Source organism: Pseudonaja textilis, chromosome 1 (genome assembly GCF_049901715.1).
Source record: "Pseudonaja textilis isolate UNSWEBS1 chromosome 1, rPseTex1.2, whole genome shotgun sequence".
Lineage (NCBI taxonomy): Eukaryota > Metazoa > Chordata > Lepidosauria > Squamata > Elapidae > Pseudonaja > Pseudonaja textilis.
The window spans coordinates 197,643,743-197,650,958 of NC_141990.1; the positions used below are offsets into that span (position 1 = coordinate 197,643,743).

At 36.2% G+C, this 7,216-nt stretch overlaps 1 pseudogene; it reads right to left on the minus strand.

Annotated features, from left to right (window-relative positions):
- Window positions 1-240: 240 nt before the first annotated feature.
- On the minus strand, window positions 241-6,807 carry LOC113434197 (dual specificity mitogen-activated protein kinase kinase 2 pseudogene; annotated as a pseudogene).
- Between the last annotated feature and the right edge of the window lie 409 nt (window positions 6,808-7,216).

The following is a 7,216-nucleotide window of genomic DNA, read 5'->3' on the forward strand; positions in this document are numbered from 1 at the left end:
CATGTGGCATGCAGAGCTCAAGACAGATTCAGATCCTCTCAGGCTATAAAAAGAACTTCTTGTCAATAGGCCTTGTTGAGTCTCAGAGGAAAAAGAGAAACAGAGGAAAAAAGATGGGTTGGTAGCTAGACAGAGAGGACCAACACTCTAGTCTTTCTGATTTGAGACATTCAAGCTTCTATTCCAAGGATTCCATTGTTTGGTTGACCAATATGTGTAGAGCAGGGGACAACTCACAAACTATGTTATCTTGCATAGCCGGCCGGCAAAATCCACCTCTTCCACCTCGGCGTGCTTGATGAAGGTGTGATTCATCAGAATCTTTAGATCTGCCCGTTCAGCAGGCTTTTTAATTAAGCATTTATTTACAAACTTGGGTGAATTCTTGGGTGATAAACCCCAGTCAGCAGTTTTGGAAATGGCTCGTTCACAATTTAGTCAAACAATTCAAAAATGGCTATGGAGGGGTGGCTGTCCATCCCGTGACCACCAACAGGGCGTCCTGGGGGCCTGGGCTGCGGAGAGATGCTGTGGGTCTTCCCTTTGGCCCCATCAACTATGGGACGACCAAAGATCACTTCCAGTTCCTTGCCATTGGGCAGGGGGATGGGATACCATCCGATGGACAGCTCCACCAGGGAGAGGCCCATGCTCCAGATGTCCAACTGAATGGAATAATGAGTGCCTTGTAAACGTTTAAGAGACATATAGGACTGGGTGCTCACAAAGGAATTGGATCTAGAGAATTATCTAGAGCATCTAGATGCTAATACAATGTAACAAAGCATTGACTCAGTGGGTGATTTTTCATTTTGCTTCAAGAAAGCCCTGAAAGAAGCATGTTAAGGTTCTGACAAGATTAATTCAGTTTTTTTCATTTTTAATAACCAAGGACTCAAAAAAAATTCCAAAGACATCAGTACATTACTACCATTACCACCATAAATTTAGCTATTCAGAATATACATTAAGAGGGTGGGCAATGCATCATATCTCTTGGTTTAAAAAAGTACATCTATAGCCATGTTATATTACTTTCTTGATGTTACTCTTTATTTTTGCATAGCACTTACTTATTTACAGATAGACTCGGGTTATAACTGTAAAGGAGATTGCCCATTACAGTTGTAATTCATAATGGTCATAAAGTATGTCAGTCATGTGACCAACCTAATTTTAAGACTTTTTTTTTTTTTTTTGCAGAAGTCAGTATCAAGCTCATAGTTTGGTATGAGGCTGGTTTTACCAAAACAGGAAGTAACTACGGTACCAGTTTTCAGTAACCATAGGATACTGCAAACAGCTGTAAATGCAGCCTGATTGCCAAACACCAGAAGTATGGTCATGTGACCATGGGGGGGCGAACAACCACCAGAACTTTGAATCTGGGTCATAAATAGACCCCAGGTAGTTCCAGCACAACTTTGAATGGGCCGTGAGTGATTGCTCATTACTACCTATATACTTGAAAAAAATACTATTACCCTAGTGTATAAAAGAATATTTTTGTTGAAACTAGTAATAGTTTCTGTATGATATTACACATATTCTGAAACATACTGTGAAAAGCATGCATTAGTTAGAATGTATACATAATCCTGAATTTGGGCACGCTCTAGACATACAGGTTACTTTTTTTTCAGAATTCTTCCGCTGATATGGTTATTGCTGAGAATTTTGGGAATCAAAGTTTACACATCTGGGAAAGTTGGGAAAATAGGAGAAGATGGATATAATAAGTACCACCAGTATTCCTACTAAAAAAGAAAAAACTGTAAACATTTGTTGAGTTCATTTTTAAATGGATATATTTTTAAATAATAATTTTATTAAGGTAAAAAACTAATATAAACAAAAAAAGTAAAAAAGAATGAAAAATAGTGCCAAAAATAAAAGAAAAAATAGAAAGCAAAGAAATAATTAGAAAATAGTAGAGAAAAAGAAAAGGAATATATTAAGAAACAGCAAACAATTTCAGTAACCTGGCATCTTCTCTACAAATGCAATAAAAGACCTCTTCTTCCCATATCTCATCTCTTATCAATAAACAGATTCCTAAAGCCTCATCATTCAATCTTCATTAGCCAAACACTCTAGCAGACTCCCTACTTCGGTGGGTCACCAGCCATCAGTTTAGTGATCCCAATAATTCTCTATGGTGGATTACAAGCATGACGTTGCAATGGAATCGTTTTATTATTTATCCCTTCCTACAAGATCAGCATGTTAGCCATATTATCTTTGAGATATGGTCAGTAAATAGAAACAATTTGGTTTACTGGACCAAAGGTTTCAGGCTTATTCTTCTCCCTAACACCACTCAAAATCAATTCAGTTAATTGTGAATGTTTTCTTATAAGGGCACATCAAGCAGTTCACCTAGAAGACGGGCAAAGTTTGGTAGTGAATGCAGTTCACATGTGTGTAAAGGGTGTCCCTTATCCTACCACAGAGTCGTATCTCATTAGTGTTGTTAGGCATTAGAGGAATGATATAGTCAGGTTATGGGGTCCTAAAGCATTTTATATATTTATGAAATTTATATGCCACTCATCTCACTGATACAGAAACTCCAGGCCATATCAGTATAATATAATAAATACAATATAATAAATTATGTTCTATAATTTCTGTATCCAACAATTATTTCATTCAGAAGGGAAATAATAAGATGGCTTTTTATTCCATCACTTGATTTAAAAAAAACGCTTTGCCTCTTTGGGAGAATAAGATGCTACATATTTTACCGTATGTTAGAATTTCCTCCATGTATAAATATGGTTTTCTTGGATAGAGACCATTAAGATCCTGAATCAGTGTTTGCTGGCTCACAGCCCCTGAATTTTAATAAAAGGCTCTGTCAAACATCTTTTGGATTAATTTTTTCTAAAGGGAATTCTAAACGTTTGAGTTATCTTTCAAATATAAAAGGCTTCTGTATGAAATTCCTTTCTTGCATTCATTAATGAACCACAAATATATTTTCTTATGTTGCAGAACATTTCAACCACCAGATTTTGTTACCTAAAGTATATGATGATGCTGTCTGTCCTTGCAGCAATTAAAGCTGTCACTGCAACTACTCTGGATAAGATTGGATTAGCTTTCTTCATTACACCTGAAAACTGACGACTAGGTTGGAGGGGTAGAACAGCCAGTGAATTTGCCTCTCACTAGGGTCTGCTGTCTGAGCAACCATCTCCCTTTGCCTGCAGGATGATAAAGCCAGCATGGAAATTGCACGGATCAGCAAAATGAGCCAAAGTTAAGTTACTTGGGGACTATGAACTTATATTCCATAAAGTTATGACAGTTTTTATTTGCAGCTGTCTCATTAGAAAGACTTCTCCATTAGACAAGTTTAATTGTGCATTTAAACATGACAGTAAATTACAAAGGAAATTAGGTTGCCTGGTAAAAATCAACAAAGTTTATTACTTTTCTAAAGTTTGCTTTTAAGTGGTGTTTCTGCATCGGTTCCCAATGTGAGCCATTGTCATAATATATAATATTTCATTTATCATGGAAGCCAAAGCATGGTAGTCTTGGAAACAATAGTTAAACTCCCTTCTAATCTCTTTTGGAAATTGCTTTTGAGCTAATAGGAGTCTTTGCATCCTCAATTCTTACAGCCCTGGGAGAATTGCCTTCAGTCTTTAGTGAAAGAAGTTTAAAATACAAATTTAAAGATTTAAGGACTTTTTTCTATAATAAACAGAAAAAGGGTGGTCAAAATGTTGATTTTTATCATATAACTAACAGACTAGGTGTCCAGATAAATTTGAAATAAGATTTTAGAAATAATTATAAGGGTCCTTCCTGTGGGAGGAAAAATGCTTTTGTTTTAAATTCTTTATAAAAAAAACCAAGGGACTTTGAAGGCTGGATACTGGAGTGGAATAGAAGGAACTTAATATTATAATTAAATGAGAGCACTTATATTTGAAACAAAATGTTTTAATATTGGACATATTGAAGGATATTTTTAAATGGATCCAGAAGTTAATTTTAAGATGTGCCTGTCTCTACAGAGAGGCTATCTTTTAAAGATGTCATGAAAGAAGAACAGGTTTTACCAAGCAAGACTGAGACTTATCTGAAAGTGGATTTAGAAACCACAGGTTATTAGAATGATATGGAAAAATATGCTACACTAGCCACACACAAAAAACTGCTTGCTGTCTTAATAATTAAAAGAAATATAAAAATAATAAACCAATTGAGTGACCTGGATGATCTTCCCTATATCAGATTTATAGAAGAGGCTTTTTAAAGCTTTGAAGAATTTGTAAGAAGAGACAAAGAAAAAAATGAAAAGAAATTAAATTTTAAAACAGGAGTAAAGATCAATCTTGTTAGAAATTTTAAAAAAGGAAAATAAAGATGGTTTATTTGATCAAAATTAAAATAGAGATCTTACTATTTCTGGCAACCCTCAATGGCCTTTTATTGATCAGGACTGAAATTACACAGTTTTTAAAGGATCCGTTTATAGATAAAAGATGAGATATGAGAAGAAGAGATCATTTGTTGTATTTTACGAGAAGGTGATAAGTTACTAAAATTGTTTATATTTGTTGCGATTAAGGGGGAAATAATTTCTTTATATATTTAATTTCTTTATATATTTCATTTCTTTTTATTTACTATATGTACTATTTTTCTTTCTTTTCTATTTTTTTCCTGTTTTCTTTCTAGCATCTTTTTCGTTTTCTTTTTTTAGTTATTTTTTTAGGGGCGCAGTGACTTAGCAGTTAAAGTGCTGGGCTTATCAGTCTGGAAGGTTGGCAATTCAAGATCCAAGCACCACAAGATGAGTTAAGCTCCTGCCCTTGCCCAAGCTCCTGCCAACATAGCAATTTGAAAAAAATGCATATACAAGTAGATAAATAGATATCACTTTGGTGGGAAGATTCCATGTGCCTCAGCATATAGTCATGCTGGCCACATGACCATGAAAGAGTCTTCGAACAGTGTTGGCTCCCTCAGTTAGGAAATGGAGATGAGCACTACCCCATAGAATCAGACATGACTGGACAGGGGAAACTGTTACCTTTATCTATTAATTTTTTAATTGTTGTGGTCACAATTTTTAATAAAGTTACTATTTTTTTTTAAAAAAAAAAAGCTTAATATTTTTTTCTGAAATGGTCAACAAATTGATTAATATAAATTTAATAAATTATTATATGCTTATCCTGCCTTTTTTTTAAATATAAACACACCTCCTGCCTCTCATTATTCCCATAACAACAAGCCTGTGAGGCTGATTGGGCTAAAATTGACTGGCCCCAAGCATCCTACTGGCTTTCACGCCACAAGAAGACAACAGTTCACATCTCTAGGTCAGCACCTTAAGCACCACAAACTGGTTCTCTATGACAGATAAATAAATAAAATGCAGTTTATTGTTTAAAAATAGAAAGACAATAAGGTATTCTTCTACTGAATTTATTTCTCCAAGCCTCCATGCCTCCTAATCTCTAAAAGCAGTTTTAGGAAATGTCCGACAGCCAAGTCAGACGAAGCAAAAATACAGAATGCCTCCACAGAGCACCTTATGCTTTCCTAGCTGCCAAACAAGGAAAAAGGGATTTTCTATCAAAGAATGTGTTTGTCTCAGACTTAGTGGGTTAAATGAAAAGAAAGAAAATAAGTGTTGAACTTATCATTCCTATTAGAGCCCATGCTCCGGAGGGAATATAAGATTTATATCGGTGCCTTAAGCTTGATCTTGCCCGTACAGCTTTGAAAGGATTTGATTTATATTAGAAACTTCACAGCACGTATTATCAACAAAATGTAAATATAACTGAGTATTTTATGAATACAGTTGGAAAGGTAAGTTGTGAAGAAAAGTAGTTTTGATTTTAGTAGAAGAGTAGTTGTGCCAAGTGCAATTCAAAAACTGAAGTATTGAAAACACTCCATAAATCAGCCAGTACCCTACAAATTAATTGACAACTGCTCCCATTATTTTCATCCCATCACTTGGAGTCAAAAAGTTTCAAACACGTTGAAGGTTCTCTGCTGGTTAAAAAAAAACCCTGTCATACATCTATTTTCTGAGAGAAACAGATAAATGATAGGGACTATAAGGAAATTTCTTCCTGATCTTTGGCCATTACAGATAGTCTTGTTTAACATCCACAATGGTCATTCAGTTACTACAATGCTAAACAAGGGCTACTTACAATCATACAGTAGTTGTGGCTACTGCAGCATCCCCACAATGATATGATTGCAATTCATGCGCTAGGCAACTGACTCACAGTTACAACACCATAGCTTCCCATCTTCTGGAGTCCATTTAAGCTCTCGCCGACTGCTTCAGTGACTCCATTCCGCCACCTCACTCTCTGAATCTAAAGCATACAATAATATATAAGTAGCATTGCCAAAGAAATATTTAAAGAGGAACCAAACACATGAACAAAAAGGCTGCAGATAGTCCTGACTGCAAGAGTGAAAGGCAAACATCTAGTTCCAGCCTGGTAGCCAGGAAAAGGGCGTTTTAAAGTCAGGTTGCCTTAACAGAGAAGGTTCTCTGCTATCCATGGAACCCTGAGCAGATCCTAAATTTCAGTATTCAATAGGCTGTTCCACAACTACCAGAGACTTAAGCCAACAAAAGCCTTTAAGTCCTCAGTGAAACCTTGCAGTCAGGCCATAGGCAACCAGAGCAGGTTTTTTAAGACCAGCGTTATGTGGTGGTGATCCCACTGTCCTACTGCCACAGTCTGTACTTGCCACAGCTTTTGCATAATCTTTAAGGCATTTAGGCACATTGTGGTAATCAAAACCCATTCCTCAGTAGTATGTATGTTATCAATGGAATGGGCTACCATGGGCAAGATATTTTTGTCTCACTCGGCCATCATTCCAGCTGTGGAATCACGGCTACCTGGAATCACAGGGTCAGTGCACTTTTAACTATCAATGCCATGAGAGTCTGGAGGGACAGAGATCAACCCGTGAGTATACCAAAGCTGCAGAATTGTATCTTATTTAGAGTCAGAAGCTTTCTGACGTCTCATATTCTTGAGCCACCAATTCATGGTGCCTCCATTCAACTTCAGTTTATTAACTCTCATCCAGGCAATTTCAGGCTCCAGATGCTATTTCAATATCTGCCTCGCAAGAAAAATGTCATCACACAAATCAGCTGGTGTGACTTTGGGAAAATCACTCTCTCTCTCAGCCCAACCCACTTCAA